The 18,079-nt window shown below is 39.8% G+C and overlaps 1 long non-coding RNA gene across 1 annotated transcript; it reads right to left on the bottom strand.

Annotated features, from left to right (window-relative positions):
* Positions 1 to 4,498: 4,498 nt before the first annotated feature.
* On the bottom strand, positions 4,499 to 10,523 carry LOC116658200. The gene is made up of 3 exons (XR_004313422.1): positions 10,418 to 10,523; positions 9,491 to 9,585; positions 4,499 to 4,637 (listed from the first exon to the last, which is right to left on the bottom strand). It is a non-coding gene; the product is annotated as an uncharacterized LOC116658200 (long non-coding RNA).
* Positions 10,524 to 18,079: the final 7,556 nt, after the last annotated feature.

The raw sequence follows: 18,079 nt of genomic DNA, 5'->3' as shown, positions 1-18,079 counted from the left end.
TTATTAGATACCTAAATTTTCAATCTTGTCAAAATAGCTCATGAATTGATCTCTCTGAATAAAGCTAAGGCCTACGAACTTGCTTAAAACTCACTTGTATCACTGTCAATTTACTAAGTGAAATGTGTTCTTTAAGCAACTAAGTGTTATGGGTTGAATTGTCCACCCCAAAAATATCTGTTGAAATCCTAATCCCTAGTAGCTCAGAATGTGACTTTTTTTTTTTTTTTTTTTACTGAAGATGTAATTCATTGAGAGATGCAATTCGTGAAGGTGGACCCTCAGTCCAATATAATCGGTCTCCTTGTAAGAGAGACATAGGGAGAAGATGGCAATGTGAAGACAGGGGTAGATACTGGAGTAATGCTATTCCTACAAGCCAAGGAAGGCTGAGGATTGTCAGCAACAATAAGAATCTAGGAGAGAGGCATGAAACAGATTGTCCCTCAGAACTCTCATAAGGAACCACCTCTGCCAACACCTTGGTTTTGGCTTCTAGCTTCTAGAACCGTAAGAGCATAAATATCTGTTGTTTTAAGCCACCCAGTCTATGGCACTTTGTTTAGGTAGCCGTAGGAACCTCATATTCCAACTATTCAACATAACTATATTTAACAGTAGATTCTACAACACAGGGGCCAGGAACTATTCACCAAATCCTGGCCACTCCCTGTTTTTATAAATAAAGTATTATTGGAACACAGCCATGCACATCACGCTTTGTCACGGCTGCTTTTATGCTTCTATGGCAGAGGTGGATAGTTGCGGAGAGACTTTACTGTTTGGTCTTTTATAGAAAAAGTTTGCCTATTCTTGCTATATCCTACTAAATCTTTAATTAAAAGACTAAATATGTGTAACAGTCTAACTCTAGATTTTTATTTAAACTTCAAGACTGGAATCCAGTCTTAGTCTCTGTATGAGTCAGGACAGGCTGTGCTGCAGAAACAAATACCTCCCAAATCTCAGCATTTTACATGACAAAGGTTTATTTTTCACTCATATGTCCATCAGAGTCTGGGAGACTGCTCAGTGCAGTGATTTACAATGTAGATACTTCAATGTCAAGTCCTCACTATCTCATATTTGTCTCTCAACCCTGCAGATTAAGAGAGTCCAAAGAATTGTTCAAGATCTTTTCTTGCCTCTGGCGAGGAGTGACAGTTCATTTCCTCTCACATCCATTACATGGCCCTGTCTAACTGGGAAAAGTAGGAGAACAAACAGAATATTTATAATCACTACTTATCTCCATCATACTAACACTTTGATAGTGTATTAATCTCATAAGACTAGCACTTTAGTGACTCCCAGAACCAAAAATATATATTCTCCTAGTCAATACTGTTGAAGAGTCACAGATAAGTTCCACCTATAATAAGGTAATTCCTTAGGAATCCCTAGAAGCCACTTATAAACTTGTGATTTTTATAAATGGTGGGACTGAGATTTTGTGAAACACCATAAATAATGTGGGATATTTTTTCTTTTGCTGTTGCCAAAGAAATACTTTGTGCAAGTTACAGTGCATTAAAATTAACAACTCCATGAAGAAACATAAAAATCTGAATATGGACACCATGCTGCACATGTGTTTAAGTACTATTATTAATCTTTGCCTTCTTCATTCATGTGAAAGGAACTGGCTCACATTTGGTCAAATATGCAGAAAGAGAAACTATATACGTAGTTTTTTCCATATGAGTGTGTAGGGTTTTTTTCTAGACACAAGCAAGTAGATTAAAAGTACCACAAAAAAGTCTTTGTAATCCCAGCTGTTACCCCCTCACTGGAAGAGCATCAAGGAGTGAAATGAGGGATCAGGAGGGTGATAATCCGTCTACCCTTTGCTCTGTTTTCATCAAGGCAAGAGGTCAGCGTGCACTTTGTGCTTGGGAGGCAGAGCCCTGAGTCGAGTTTATAGCCCTCGGTGTCCTGATACCTCGACTGCTGTGCTTGCTCCCATGTGGCGGCAGGGCCTGCGCAGGGGTTCCGAGGACAAGGTGATACCTCATTCCCCTGCCTTCCTGCCACTGGGTACTCTCGAGTCCTTCATGCGCTGCCCTAGTCTCTGCCTCCACCACGTTGGGACTGCTCTCTTGCTCTTCCCGGGGGCCAGCGTGGCAAATCTGGAGGAAACTGTGGTTCCTCCTGCAGTATTTCTCCAGCTCTCATCAGCATTCTTTTGTTGTGTAGCCCAAGGGAATAGATGGTGGCTTTGTTGTCTTTGCCTTCACTTGAAAGGTTTGTTTTTGTTTTGTCCATTGAGGCATCAGTTTGTCTGCTGAGTATTTTCTTCCAGTAACCTTGATGACACCTTAGCCTTGAGGTTTATCTGAAATGTGATTGTTGCTGATTATTCATCACTTCTAGGCAAGCTGATGCAGCTATCTCAAAAGTTAGTGAGAGTCAGGGGTTTTGTTTTGTTTTGTTTTGTTTTGAGGATGGTCATATCAATTCACTTAAAAACATAATTATATACTTGAATTTTCCTCATAAAACTCCAAAAGTACAGTGTAATCACTTGAATTATTAAACTATGTAAACATGCTTATCAAGGCAAAGTGTAAATAAAGCCACAAAACAAAATGTTCTGGAAAAAGAAGAACTTCATCACTCATAGGACTGTCCTGTATGATGACAACATATAAATATGTATTAAATCTACAGATACCCACTGTGTATTCATGTTTCTCACAGAAAGAGAGCTTTTAAAACATAAAGCCAAATTCTGTAATAAGCATTGTAATAGATTTATTTGAGCAACTGAACTTAATAGATTTTAAAAAATTGTAGTCACTTAAGGAGCAAAAAAAAAAATTCAGTGTTTTCAGCAGTAGGTGAAATGAATTTGACTAATCACACTTGCATCATTATAAGAAATCAACTACTTCCCAACTCACAAATTAACTGATGTCAATACTGGGATCTACAGGACCAAAACTGTATCTTGATAGTTTGTAGAGTTTGTTCGCACACATCATCTCATCTGCTTGCACTGATTCCTATAACAGTCTCACGAGGTAGGTATTATGATCCTTGTTTTGCAGGTTTAGAAACAGGCTTTAGAGTAAGAGGCCCCCACGAGCATGGGACAGTGAGCAATCCTGGAGCCCAAGTCTCTGACTCTAAGCACATGTTCAGGAGGCTCAACGAGACAGTTCTTCATCAGCAATCAAAGCTCTTAGTTCATCAAGATATTTAGATATTGTCCTCATTTGAGTATTCATAAATGGCTCTGTTTACTCAGGAATTACTCTACACCTTGCTGACAATTTCTCATACAACAATGCCCATGTTTACTCTACAGATCAGTCCACTTGACCGCTCCAGGTGTTTCCATCCCGTTCTTAGGTAGGTTTCATTGGTAGAGGATAGAGGGAGGCTTTTGATTTACTTTAGGCACATTTAATGGTAAAGTCGGTAATCTCAAAAACAATGAAATAAGTAATCTGATCATTTCTAATGAAAAAGGCTAAGGAAGATTCATTTTTTGGAAAAGATTAACTTTTATTTTGTCATAAAATTATTTGATGTTTTCCTTTCTTTTTTTCAAGTACCTGGTGTCTTAAGTTTTTCGATGGAATCAACATTAATTATCTCAAGAAAAATGTATAATTATAACTGGAAAATTCCAGAAATGCAATAGACTAATACTAAAATGTTTATTAGTATCTAAAATATATAAAAATCCAGGACGTAATATCTTTGAATCTGTAATTCCTATTTCTGATATACTTCTTTTACCTTGGCTATCAGGGAGCTGAGTCTAATTCATAGCCTAGTTTGCACTAGCTACATCTTAATGCCCTTCTCCATTTCTTCTGAAAGATTTTACTGATACTTTGAGTTTTATGTTGATGAGATACATGTTTTAATTGCAATTTGCCTTAATTCCATTATGGAAGTTGATGTGTTTTGTTTAACATTTCAGTGTTTCTTGAGCACTTACTATCTACTAGATCTGGGGATACAAAGATAAGTAAAACAGCCTGTCTTTAAGCGAATTAATGAATTCACAAATAGACAAATAAGTAAATATGCAAACAAATAAACAGCACATGAGTAAATACAAACACAAGATCCAGAATCCTGCCTGAATCAAATGTATAGTAGTTGTAAAGAAACTAACAGATTTCCCATCTCAAAACAGGGTAGATACTCAACAGATGTTTGTTGAGTGAGTGAATAAGTTAATGCCTGGCTAGAAAATAATAAAATATAAGATATAAGGAAATAACTAAAAAGTAAAATTTCAGAGAAACAAATGTTAGATTTTAAAAAACTGGGAGAAGATATAACTAATTCTAGAGTGATCTCAAGAGAGACAGAACATGGAGTTCTCACGTCCTCCTTGTCCCAATGGGTCTATGGGGATGAGCCGTTGTGGAGTGCAGAACACTTCACGGTGCTCCAGGATCCCCCTCCTTACCTCCCCACAGGAGACATAAGTTGGGGTCCCTGTTATACTGTGGACTTCACTCACCTTGAGCATGTGATGTGTACTCTGTACAGAACTCTCTGAATAACCCAAAAGACTTCATCCTCAGGTCACAGTCAACTGGTTCACTATGCAGGGCATTGATGCACAAAATCCTTTATCTGCTATTCCATGAGGATCTACCACGCGAAAGATCCTTTGAGATGGGGAGCAAAAGGAAAGATAGTAATTCAGCCTAAAATGAGACATTGATGGTTCTGACCATCTGGATCACTGATGTTGCATACTTTTACAAAACTAGTGATGTCTTACAGATATGTAAAGCATGCTAAGAACTGATTTGGAAAGAAAAAAGTGTTTATGGAAGATGTCTCAGAGTATCTACTGCTGAAAGCACAGGAAAGGTTACTTATTAAATAGAACGGATGTAATCAAAAGCGTCTTCTATCTTCCAAATATGAGCAAGGTGGTTCTTTTTCAGCAGCAAGCCAATGAAGAAGGAATTGTGCATTTCATTAGGCATTCTATAATTCTGCAGTCCATCTTCTGAAAGACCCGTACAAGGTAAACAATTTTTTTTATTTTCTTTTCCTATCTTTTCTTGAATGGGGAAGGCTGAGGCAAAGAAAGCAAAGAGCTTTGTAAAGCACTATATATTGGGCGAAATTGAGTTCCTCTTACTTCTGCTTGTTATCAAAACTGCCTATGCTACAAAACGTGTTCTTTGCCACACAGATTTCAACTTGTAAATGAGTTGCAAAATTTGAGTAAGGCTTACTAGAGCAAGCCAGCCTTGTTCCTGAAATAAAAATAAGTGAAGGCTGAAAAGTATTCAGGCAACCAAAAATCATCCCAATAAATCAGATTTTACCTTGTTCACTATCTCTTCCAAATTCATTAGGCCTTCGCTGAAATGCAACAGTTTATCTTAAAAACCAACAATAAGTGAATGGCCTAATGATTACAGGTACAGGAGGAGCCAAAGAAAGAGAGGCCAGGTCATACCCGACTTTGTAAGAAACCTGAAATTGAGTACAACTGAAAAGATCAGAGAGGGTTAGGACTCAGCCTCTGGCTATACCTTAAACTATTTTACATTGAAGCGTCATTGACTCTAATTAAAGGCAGTAACTAACAGCAAAGACTAATAAAGGCTATAAACACTCTTGGGTTATTTCTGGATGGGTTTTTTATAATGGGCCCAGCAATGGGTAATGGTAAATAACCAGGCCTAGTGTCTTCTTCCTCTGCCTCCTGCTTCCTGGACCCTGAGCTGGAAGAATATGCAGACAGAGGCTTTCCTCCTCCAAACACTGCATGTGAAAGGCTTTCATTTAGATCTGATTTTTTTCCAAGCCCATTTTAGTGCCTATTTACATGATCTTTCTAGGTCTTATTTATGTGATCACTCTTTCTGGCTTTTAAAATTCTGTTTATATCTTCTGAGTCTGAATCAGAGCAAGACTTTTGGGGGCTTATCAAGTCTGCATTGGCTCTTGACTCCACCAAAGCTTAGGGCTGGCTCTAATCAAAACTGTGGGAGGAAAATCATAGTTCAGCACTTTTGGACCCTAACTGCTGGAACCTTCCTCTTCTTGCCATGATACTTCCCCCTCTTCATCTCCCTTTCTTTCTCTTCTTCTTCATCAGTCACCATTCTGAACCCATATACTCTCCGCCAAGGCCCTGTGGCACCTGGCTCTCCTCTCCTCGTCAGACCCTGTGTGCCTGGGCACCTGCGCAGGCCTGACTTCACTGGTAGGTGTTGGGCGCTGCCCCAGCCAGGGGCTTCCCTGTGTCTCAAGGCACATGCTGCCTGCTTTGTGCTCCTGTGTGAAGGTGATACCCTCAACAGGGACCCTCCTTTCTTTTCTGGGTGACCTGCACCTCAACAGTGGCCTCCTGGAGACTGCATGCCAAGGATCATGGGGAGAGTCTGTCAAAGAGAATGGACATGCTCCTCTCAGCCCTGTGCTTTTGATTCCTTAGGTCTGGATTGGGGCCTGGAGTCTTTATATTTAAAATGCGTCCCAGGTAATTCTGATATAGTCAGAAATCAGATATATATTTCAGATGGCTGCTTTTACTCCCAAGAGAGCTCAAATAGGATGAGGTTTAGACAGGAGGCAAAAAATGCCTCCTTTGGAGGCACTTGCTTTAAGAGCTAAAGCTCTGAGGAGGCCCAGAACTCAGGGAAAGCCTTTTCCAAGAATAACTCCTGTGGGGCCTGCAGGCCCCCTCCAAGCCCCTTCTGCTTTGTTTGCCTAAAGAGAGCTACAGAGGATGTTAAAGATAAGGTGGGGTGGAAACTAGCCCAGGTGCAGCCAACTGATAGCCAACCAAGAGGCTTCTGTATGGAAAACTCCCCTCTGGGTCATGGAACACATCTTTTGAAACACTGTTTTGAAAAATGTTTTTTAGGGGAGAACATTTCCAAGTTGACATTAACGTACCCACCTATTTATATAGTTCAGCCCTTCTCAAACTTTTTGGTCTTAGGAAATCTCAGAGAGATTTTTAAAGTGCAGGTTGTATCTACCAATATTTATTTACTGTATCAGAAATTAAAAGAGAAAAATTTCAATATTTTCTTATTAACTCATTTAAAATAACAAAAATAAATCATTTCATCAACCTAAGTAATATTTTTAAAATAAAAAATAACTATTTTCCAAAACAAAAATAATGAGGGAGAAGAATAGCAAAGTTTTGCATTTTGACAAATCTCCTTAATGTGTGGCCTGAGTAAAGAGCTGGATTCTCATATCTTCTCTTCATTCAGTCAAATACGTTGATCGTGATATCACAGGTCATGTAGCCTTTGGGAACTAGCACCATACACACATGGGACAGTGAGACTTACAAAGGTGAATAACATCTCAGTATTACTATCTAAAGAGCTCTGACCTTGTGGGCCCCCCAAAAGGTGGTGGGGATGCCTAGCACACATTTTGAGAACCGCTGGATAGTTTGTCCATCTCTTTCCACCTTGATTCTTGGTTCTTAAATGGACAGGATTTTATGAGAGATAAATTGGAACATTTTTCTATGTGAACAAAACTTACCAATAATAGTTCTTAATACTTAGCTTTTATGAATGATGAATGTTCAAAAAGAAACATGTTGTTGGAGCTGCATGTGAATAGTCTTCCTTTGCAAATGTCTGTGTGTTAAATAATCTTCATAAATTGAGTTTAGTCTCATGCTTACTCTTTCAAGACAAATTTTATTTCAAAAAGTCTGCACCTTCTAGGAATAATAAAAGGAATCTAGACATTGGTACAGATGGTGGTAGAATGTGTGACATACTGACTACCTGGGGACATGACTCACTTTGGGAAAAGGGTGGTTTTGATTAATCACTGGAGATGGTGTTAATCCAAGCAGTTAGATTTAGCTTGTCAAATAAGTATTGGATATGGATGAACTTACGCCTTATGGAGTGTGAGAACTCACAATACGTGTACGTGTGTGTGTGCATGTTTGTGTGTGTTGGTGGGTGGTGATGCAATAGTATACAGTATCGTGACATATTCACAGATAAGACCTTCCAAAATGGGACATACAAGTTACATCACTGTGTAATTTGCCACTCACAGCTATGTCTGCCCCATTGTAGCCCAGAAATGGAAAGGATTAATTAACCTAAATTCCAGGTTCCTACACTGAGAGTGGGGGTGTGTATCTAATGACAGTCCTGAAGCAACATACAGGGAGTCAGTGGGGGAGGTTATTTTTTCATTTACGGCAAACACTTTGCAGAGTAAACATTATAAGCTAATGAACCTCCTTAAATTCGAACATGCCTTAGATTTGCATAGTTACAAATTAGAAGTACAAAAAAGTGCAGCTCTAGAAAACTCAGCACAATACTCAGAGTATACTCATCGAGTTAACTGTGTGAAAAATCAGCTCAGGTACAAGAAAATAACTATTTCAGTCCAGAAGAGTATAGAGGGTGGACTAAAAGAGGGAGAGGAGGGAAAAAAGGAAAATCCCAGAAGGTGATGGGGAGTTAAAATGACAACAGAAAATCAGTTAGGACTCAGCTGGAGAATTAATTGTTCTTGGGTAAGGATTTTGCCAAGGGCATAGTGCAATATACTTAAAAATTTTTTTATTTATTATTATATTATTTAATTATTTTATTTTAGCAGAGGTGGGTGTGTGTGAGATAATTAGGTTTATTTATTTTTACAGGAGGGACTGGGGATTGAATCCAGGACCTGGTGTATACTAAGCATGCACTCTACCACTTGAGCTATACCCTCCCTGCTTTTCTAAAAAAATTTATTTATTATTGTATTATTTATTTATTTATAACTATGTACTTTTTAATTAGCAGTCTGTACTAAATGTGGGTTATCAGTCATTACTCATTTCAGTTCAGTTTATCGGGTACACACTACTCGCTTCATGTAATGCATTAGACATGGGGGACAGAGGAGCATCAGATGTCACTCCTGCCCTCAGGGAGGGCAGGTTCAGTAGAAAGGAAAGACCACAACATACACTATGATGCAGCAGAGGGAAGCTCACAAGCATCAAAAAGTAAAGAGCCACCTGGGTGAGCTTGGAGTTAGGCTGGCAGACAAATGGGGAGAAGTGGAGGAGGTTGGCCAGACTGAGGAACAGTGTGGACAGCCTGGTGGGCTTTTCTGCAAGTAAATTAATGCTGCTGGTGCCTAAGGTGACACAGTAGAAGTGGAGGCTGCAGGGGGCAAAATCAATAGGATGACTGTCCCATGTGGTGGGGGCAGGTGGAAAGGGTGGGGCCTGGGGCCCAGGGTGTCTGGCTTGTGTGCCTGGGTGAATACTGACGATGCAACAGGATGAGGGAAGAAAAAGGAGAAACAGGGGAGTGTGATCATTATTTTAGCGTACTTATTAAGATTTTGTGACAAAATAATTCTTTTTATTCCTTACATGAAGGTTACCAAAAGTAGATCTGAAAATCAAATATGAAGAAATCAACAGAGGCTCCTCTGTTAATAAGGAAGCATTAGTCTCAGAAAATTAAATTTCTAAAAAATTATTACTACTACTTACCTTTGAGATATGATGCATGATAATGTATTTCCAGGATGTCACTGTTTTCTTTTTTTCCTCTTTCACAACTGAATACAGTCTACCCAGGTTAAAATCTAGTGAATAAAGTATCAAATTTTTAGCAGGCTTAGCAATCTTCACCTTCATTTCTACTGTACTACGTATATGACGATTAATGTATGTACCATTATCAATAGTATCTATTTTCATCTGTATATATTTTAAATTTATTTATTATTCTTTCATTCATTTGCAGTAAGGAGATCACTTCATGTTCTTCCTGAACACTGCCTTGCTTAGGTATTATTTTTAAAAAAATAAATTATACATTACATATTTATATCTATATAGGTACAGGTAACATTCTCTATGTACCTAAACTCATTTCCCTCCTTTTTTCCCAGAGATAATCACTATCCTTAAGTTCATGTTTTTGTTTCCCTTGTACATTTTTATAGTTTAACTACAAGTCTTTGTGTGCACACTCAATTTTTATTTTTGCTTTACATAAATGCTAAGGCATTGAGCCTATCCTTCTGTAACTTGCTTTTCTTCTTCAAATATTATATTAGAGATCAGTCTATATTAATCCATCTAGTTTATTCATATTGACTGCTATATAGTATTACATTATATGAATATACTAAATGTTTTTATACATCTAATTTCAGTATTCATTCAGTACTCTATTTGAACATTACAAAATTAGCTTTAATGAGCCTTCTGGTACACATTTCTTTGTACATATAAGCTAGAGTTCCCTACGGCATATACCTAGGAGTAACATTGCTGAGCCTAGGATATGAGCATCCTCAACTTGACTCAGTATCATCACATTATCTCTAGCCTGGTTGATCTAGTTGTACTCCCACCAGAAATGTATGAGAGCCCTCTTATACTTAGAATGGTCAAATATCAACATTTTACCAGTCTGATGGCCATGAAAGCATTCAGATTCTTCACCTATTCTTCCCTACTCCTCCAAGCATCTTTAATCCATTCAAAAGGGGTTTTTTTTTTTTTTGCATCTGGAAAAAAAGCACAACAAACAAACCAGGCTAGTATGTTTTCAAGACTGACATACACTTTCTCTTACTGTGAAATGCAGTTTTCATTTTACTGTTCAAATGCTATACAATGCATTCTTTTTATGACTGATTACTGAAACAATGTGTCTTTGTGGGTGCAAATAGCTACCTTACAATGAGGTTTCTGCACACTTCCAAAAGATGGGAAAATGTATTCTGCAACCCCTGCCTTCAGCTAAACGTATGTATGAGCCTTTCCATGAAGCATCATTTACTGTAACTAATTTAAGGTAAGATACATTGTGTAAAGTTGGACAATAATAGAATATTTTAAAAATCTGTTATATAGTGAGTTGAAATAACTGTAATTAAGAAGAGTTTTGAACATATAATGGCATCAAACCACAACAAATGGCTACTGAATAATAACCAAGCAAACCTGAGGCAGCTACATTCAGAGTAAACACAGGTAAATGAGCAGCATGGCAAGTAAAGGAATAATATTCCTAAAAGAAGAGGGGGCTATTTTTGGTAACTTTGGGCTGTAAAGAAACTTTAGGTCAGACAATAAGGAAAAGGACTTTCGGTGAGGAAGTATTTGATGTTCACTTGCCCCAAACTACAGTTGTATGCACAGGTAGCAGTTAGTCAGCAGTTTCATACTCAATTTCAAGAAAAAAGATCACAAGCATTAAATATGCATGCGTGGAAGATACTTGCATAATTATCTGCACAGGAAAAAAGCTGATTTAAAGTAAAAAGAAAAAGTGAAAACCTTTAAATAGTAAAAATAACTACTGGGCATTTTAATTAATTGCCTTTTCAAAAAGAAAGGCAGAATTAAAAATTAAACAGTAATGCAATTCTATTCCTTGTTAAATATTTCAGTAAAAGAAACCCTTAGTAATTCTTAACTATAATTAGAATTTATACAATAAATAGCAAGATGAATATCCTGAAGTAGTTACAGCCGTTACGTGGTATTCACCACCAGCCCTACAAATATGGTTACATAATTCACAATACACAAACATGTACTCTAGTATACCAACACCATTACTACCCACGTGCACCTGTGTGTGAGCGTGTGCATACACACACACGCACACACACACCAATGTACCATCACTAATATTTTGGAGGGAAAAAGCAAGCAAATAGCTGCACAAATCGTGGCATTACAAGACTGATATAGCCGGAATGGTAAGCTAGTTTATTTAATTACCATTGTGTTTCCATTAATATGTTACACAACTTCCTTCAGACCATTTTTCAAAAGTTGCTAATTAGGTTTCATTTCTTGGTATTTCATCCGTGTTTCCAACTGCTTATCTTGTTCTCCATTCTTCTTGCTCCCCACTGCTTGTATCAGCCGTCTTAAATTACTTTTTAAAAAATAGTCATTATACTTTTATAATATTATACTTTTAATTTTCTATCATACTACATTTAAGTCAGTATTTAGTGCTAATAGGAAGAGATTTAAAATTTTCCAGGTCAAAAACATTGGCTGGTATGCCAATATGAAATCTATGTAATAATCCTCAAAAATACCCTCTTTCAATAAAAAAAAATTGAACCTAATGGTGTAAATTCAAAATGAAAAAGAAATGTCTTTCATGAGCCCTTCACATATGATATTTAAATATCCATATATTTTGTCCACAAAGAATTTTTGTATATGGTTATGACAGAACAATTTTTTCGAATAATGTCCTACTTGTCAATCAAATTAGCATACTTAGTTGTACTTCAGAATAATTCTGTGTACCATTCAGAAATATATTAAATATACACATACACATATGCATTTATATATGTACGTATCTTTATAAATCTGCAGGCTATAGCCAAAATCAAATGTTTCCATAGCAGTCTCTTATGTGAAAGAAAATTACATTATTCCTTGTCTCTCTTTTAGACTTCATGAAATGTACAAACATGAAAAGTTACCAAAGTTTCCCATATAGTTAAAATAATGTTTCTAAAATAGTTTTTATTTGAAAAACTTACAGTTTACAAACATTAAGATCTGTTTTTACATGCAATTGAAGAGCTAAAAATCCTAACCCTCAGAAGAGAGAAAAGAGACTAAAAACTAAAAGATGAAGAGACAGAGTTACAAAATTACCCAATTGTGTAATTTGAGACTGCCATGAAAACCAAGTGAAACCAGGAAAATCAACAGAGAAGGCTTCAGAAAAGACGTAAACCTCTAGCAGATCTAAACTGGACCACAGTGTTAATCGAGCTCAAGCATGAGAGCCTCCACTTGCAGGGATCTCTCAGTTCCAGAGCTGCAGGGTGTTCTAGTTGCCTAAGGGGGTCTCTGAAAATGGGACTCAAATCTCCAAGTTTCTGGTAATTTGCTGTGATTTCTTTTCTCATTCTAATAAATCTTCACATTTGTTCTTAACTCAGTATTCATAATGTTGAACTGTGCTTGCCAAATACGGTTGCTAGATGTTAGACTGCTAGGGATGTGTCAACTGGAAAAAAACTGCACAACCTAAAACTTGAGAGTTATGTTTCATTCAGGGACCTTACTGAGAACTATAGCTCAGGAGAGAGCCTCTCTGATAGCGACGAGGAATTGTTCCCAAGAGGTAAGGGAGGAACCAGGATATACAGGAGTTGTTGCTGAAAAAAACTCCAAAACTCATGTAGTTGAACACCAGAAGATTACTGCTAATCACAAAAACCAGACCTCTCAAGTTAATGATTTTACTGCTTTCCTATGTATGGGAAGATGCAAGAGTCTGGGCTTATTGAAATTATTCCTTTGATATGAATCTTAACCATCTAGGGCCACTATCCTGTTTTTCTCCATCCCGATTTCCCCTCAGGGTGCACCGCTGGGGGTGTCTGTAGTGCTGATGGCTTGATGACGGACAACATTCTTTGTCCACAGGTGCCATAGCGAATACCACAGACCAGGTGGCTTAAACAACAAAAAATTGTTTTCTTACAGCTCTGGAGGCTGGAAGTCAAGGTGTTGGCAGCTCTGGTTTCTTTTGAGGCCTCTCTTCCTCGGCTTGCAGATGGCCCTCTTCTCCCTGTCTGCACATGGTCTTCCCTCTGTACCTGTCCAAATACCAGTCATTTGGATTAGGGCCCATCCCAATGACATCATTCTAACTTAATTACCTCTTCACAGACACTATCTCCATCTAAGGTCACTTTCTGAGGTCCTGGGGGGTTAGAACTTCAACATATGAATTTTGGGAGGACACAATTCAGCCCATAACACCAGATTTAGCAAATAAAAATACAGAACTCCCAGTCAATGGGAATTTCAGGTAAATAGTGAGTGGTTTTATAGCATTTGTATGTCCCAGGCAGTATTTGGGACGTATAAAATAAAATTATTCATTATTTTTCTGAAATTTGCATTTAACTAGGGGCCCTGTATTTTACTTGACAATTCTACCCCATATTACTTAAGCTTCAGGCAGGGAGAAATATTTAATGACGAAGAGATACTCAATGAGGAAAACCTAAGGACTCATTAGAATGATTTCACTTTAGAATAGACAGAGACTTTAAGGAACCTCCAGGGTAATCCCTTGTCAGAACTCAGAACCCCCGAGGCCCAGGGTTACACCACGGCTGGGAGTCCTGAGGCTTCACCCTAACCCCAGGCCAAGCCCTTCCTGAGCTGAGACAGTTACTGGAACCTCTATCTGCGTGCTCCCTTCAGGGCAGCTTCCAGAAGCAAGCCGTGAGTCAACAGGGGTGGGTCTGGCTCTCGCCCTGTCTGCTCTCACACTGACACAGCAGAGTGTCCCGGCCCTATCTGACTGTCCACTTGTCTCCTCCATCCCCAGCTGGAACACACTCTGGGATCTCTCCAGGCCCCACAAACCTGCTGCGCTTGACAGAGGCTGTGGATGGCTGGTTTGACTGCTGTTTCCACTACAGGAGTTCTTTAGTTACAGAGCCTTTTGAGAATCCAATGAAAGCTATGGATCCTCCAGCCCCCAGAGCTCACAAATGCACCAAGACAACTGTGCATTTAACTTCAGGTGAATCATAGCCCCCCTGAAGCCCAATTTTTGGACACACAGCATTGTGCCATGCTTATGCACTGATACATATAGGGAGGTTGCTGCCCCACCAAAACAGGGCAGCACGTGTGTCCTGAGGATCCCAGGGCACCCACCCCCAGGATGGGGCGTGTCTTGCACACAACACATTCATGGGAGTGGGGAAGCATTACAAGGCATTTCAGGATCCGCTAAGCTGCATTTTTAACAAAGGACATTTCTTAAGAAACCAGAGTTCTCTAATAAGGAACTTCAGGCATCAAGAAGGGCTGACTGGGAAAATCTCTGCGTGTGGAGACATATACCAGTCCTCCTGACAGCACATCATGTTAGGAATGGCCCACACTGCCTGTGCAGGCTGCCAGTGACAACTGAGAAGAGCTAGCATTCGATGTGTGCTCTTTTATCACAGACACCGTGCAACGTATTCTGACAACACCTCTTCAAGGCAGGGACTACTATCATCCTCTTTATTCAGGTAGGAACACAGAGGCTACGAGTTTAAAAACTCTGCTCCAAGTCCAGCAGGTTTGCTCCTGGGAGGGTGTGAAGCCACCTCATTATGCACCAGCTTCCATGAGCAATCCACCATTGTCCTTTGCTGGTTCGGTTACAGCTGTCTGGGTTTCGGACAACCAGCTGCCGTGTCTGCTCGGCCCACTCACCACCCTCCTTTTTTGTCCTCTCGGCAAACATCTGGCAGGGGGAAAATTCCATGGGCTGCTTTAGGGCTTAGTTCTCAGAGCATTTGGGAGGAGGTTTAGGGAGATGACCCAAAGCCTGGTCAAAACAGAAGAATTTGAGTCTACTTTAAAAGTTATGTGGACCAGGGGAGGGTACAGCTCAGTGGTAGAGTATATGGCTAGCATGCACGAGGTCCTGGGTTCTCAATCCCCAGTACCTCCGTGAAAATAAATAAATAAATAAACCTAATTACCTGCCCCCCTTAAAATAAAAGTTACGTGGAATTTACACAGCTTCTTTCTCTCCATAATTTCTTTAAATTAAAGAAGGTATGTGGGTGATTGTCTCAGTAACAGAAGTAAATGAACAAGTCCTGACATTTCAGGGTCTCAAAAAAAAATCACATATATCCCATTCTTTGGACCAGGGATCTGAACCAGAGGATTAGGTGACAGAAAATACAGAATAAACTGTGACTTGGCTTGATCATCTAGACAAAAATGTGATCCAGCAGTAGGGTATTTCCAATCCAGCCATACTGAGCTGAGCCATTTCTCATCTTTCTCTCTCCTCCCAGGCAACAACCTCACATAATTGGCTCCTCCCCTTACAAGGATCCTCTACAAGGAACCCTGCTCTGTGTAAGCAGTAGGAAAACTCAAGCTCTACTCAGAGTCCTCACATTTTAAAAACACAGGTTTTAAACCTCCTCTGTCCTTTCGGGAATTCTCTGCTTAAAACTCTCTGCTTATGATCATTCCAGTGTACACTTTGTGAATTTAAACCTATTGTGGATTTAATGTGGTCTAATGAGCTTTGCTTAGGAAAAAACTGTTCTTGGGTCACAGAACCACATTCATTGCTGTCACCAGTGAGCTTTTAATTACATGCTTTTGATTACCAGGGCAACGAGGGGAGAGACTGGGTCCTTTGGGTGACCTCATCGCCACCAACAGAAAAACAAGGAAAATAACAGGCATTCCATCTTAGATGGAACATTACTTTTATCCAGTAGGACAGCACATTTGGAGAATGACTTTATCTTAATAATGTTGCTGGATGGCAACTGTTTGCTAATTGGTTTCTGTCTCTTTGTAGACTTCGAACTACTTGAGAAGAGACTGTATTCTTTTGTTTAGAATTCTTTGCTCTACTAACATACACAACACACACACACACACACACACACACACTCTCTCTCTCTCACATTCTATATTACCGAAGACACTACTTTCTGCTGAATTAGGTTTTATTCTTCCTTAAACCTACAGACATAGAAATTTTAAATGTCTTAGGAAAGAAACAGGCATCTTAGAAGCTTCAATAGATCAGGTGTAGTGAAAAGGCAGTTTTTAATCTCTAGGGAAGCAAGAATTTTCCTAGGAACACTCAGATCACAGGTGGCCAACAGGAAGGCCTACGTTTTGACAACAGAAGCAGTAGAGTGCTCTGGATTCAGAGGAAACGTAAAAGACCCAGTTTGTCAGAAGGTCTGTGATACCCAGTAAGCAACAGTGCTCAGGTGCAGCCAAGGCTATCGGTCCCCTGCTCACACCCCTGTGCCTCTGCCACCTCAGTGCACACTGGCCTGACATCCACAGGCCACGAGAACCTGCCTTGCTTTTTCTGAAACGATCTCTCAGTAAGTGAAGCCTGCTTTGCCCATCTATGAAACAGGCCAGAAGTGCCAAGAAATTAACACTCCTGGGAGCAAGTCTCACCCAACAACCGACCAGAGCTGGTGTGTGTATCAGACAGCCAAGCTTCCTAAAATAATAGCCAGCCACTGTTGTAAAACAAGTGTTTGTTATTATTTCTCATGACTCTGCAGGTGAGAAATTTGGGCAGAGCTCAGCTGGCCTTGGGGCACTGGCTCAGCTGCCTCAGCTGAGGGGCTGCAAGGCCCACGAAGGCCTCCTTCACATGACTGGCACCTGGATACTCCTCTAAGTGGCCTCTTTCTCTCCACACACATCTCATTATTTAGTACCTGAACCTAGATTCTTTACAGGATGGCAGCTGGCTTCCTCAGAGAGTGTGAAAATGGAGGTTTCTGGGTCTCTTCCTGGCTTAGAACTTGCCCAGCCTCACTTCTACCACCTTTTATGGATAAAAGGAAGTCACCAGCCAGCCCCAGTCTCCCCCTGCGAGGAAAGGGGAGGCCTACAGGGCGCGGAGGCCATCTTACGTGGCGTGTGAAGGTCTAGCTCCCTCACCTGTCAGCACATCAGGTCGTCAGGCTGGGTCACTGGCAGGAAACGCCGCAGCAAGAGTGGGAACTCGCTGACTCCTCCCTTTCCTATCTCACTGCCTCAATCCCTTGATTCATTTCCGGGGATCACCTCCCAAATAAACCACTAAGACTCAATGTCTTTTCTCAGGGTCTGCTTCTACCTAGACACCAGGGATGGCGGATATTGAAAGCATAAATACAAAGGGCTCCTATTTCCTGTTGAAAGCTGTGAGTGGGAATGGGGGCAGATGAGGGAAACTTAGGACAATTTTTCCTTTTCTCCAATTTCACAGCCCTTGGGATAAACTCAGAGACTCAGCGCTAAGAGTGAGGAATTTAAAAGAAGGAATGTTACCTGTGTCTTCTTGTCTCCCACTGACAACATCCTGGGCACTGGAATGTTGGCAGCATCCTCTTCACAACTGGCTTTGGAGACAGGGCACCGTGAGTCACTTTCCACTAAGAGGGTGTGCAGATTCAATACAAATCCTGCTACTAGCCATCTCTAGGTTAGTAAATGTGCCTCCTGTCCAGAGCATGATGACTAATCACTTAGATGTGTGATGATTATGACACGGGCTTGTTTTATTGTTTTAAT

Source organism: Camelus ferus, chromosome 20, assembly GCF_009834535.1.
Source record: "Camelus ferus isolate YT-003-E chromosome 20, BCGSAC_Cfer_1.0, whole genome shotgun sequence".
Taxonomy (NCBI): Eukaryota; Metazoa; Chordata; class Mammalia; order Artiodactyla; family Camelidae; genus Camelus; species Camelus ferus.
This window is presented reverse-complemented; position numbering and strand designations above follow the sequence as displayed.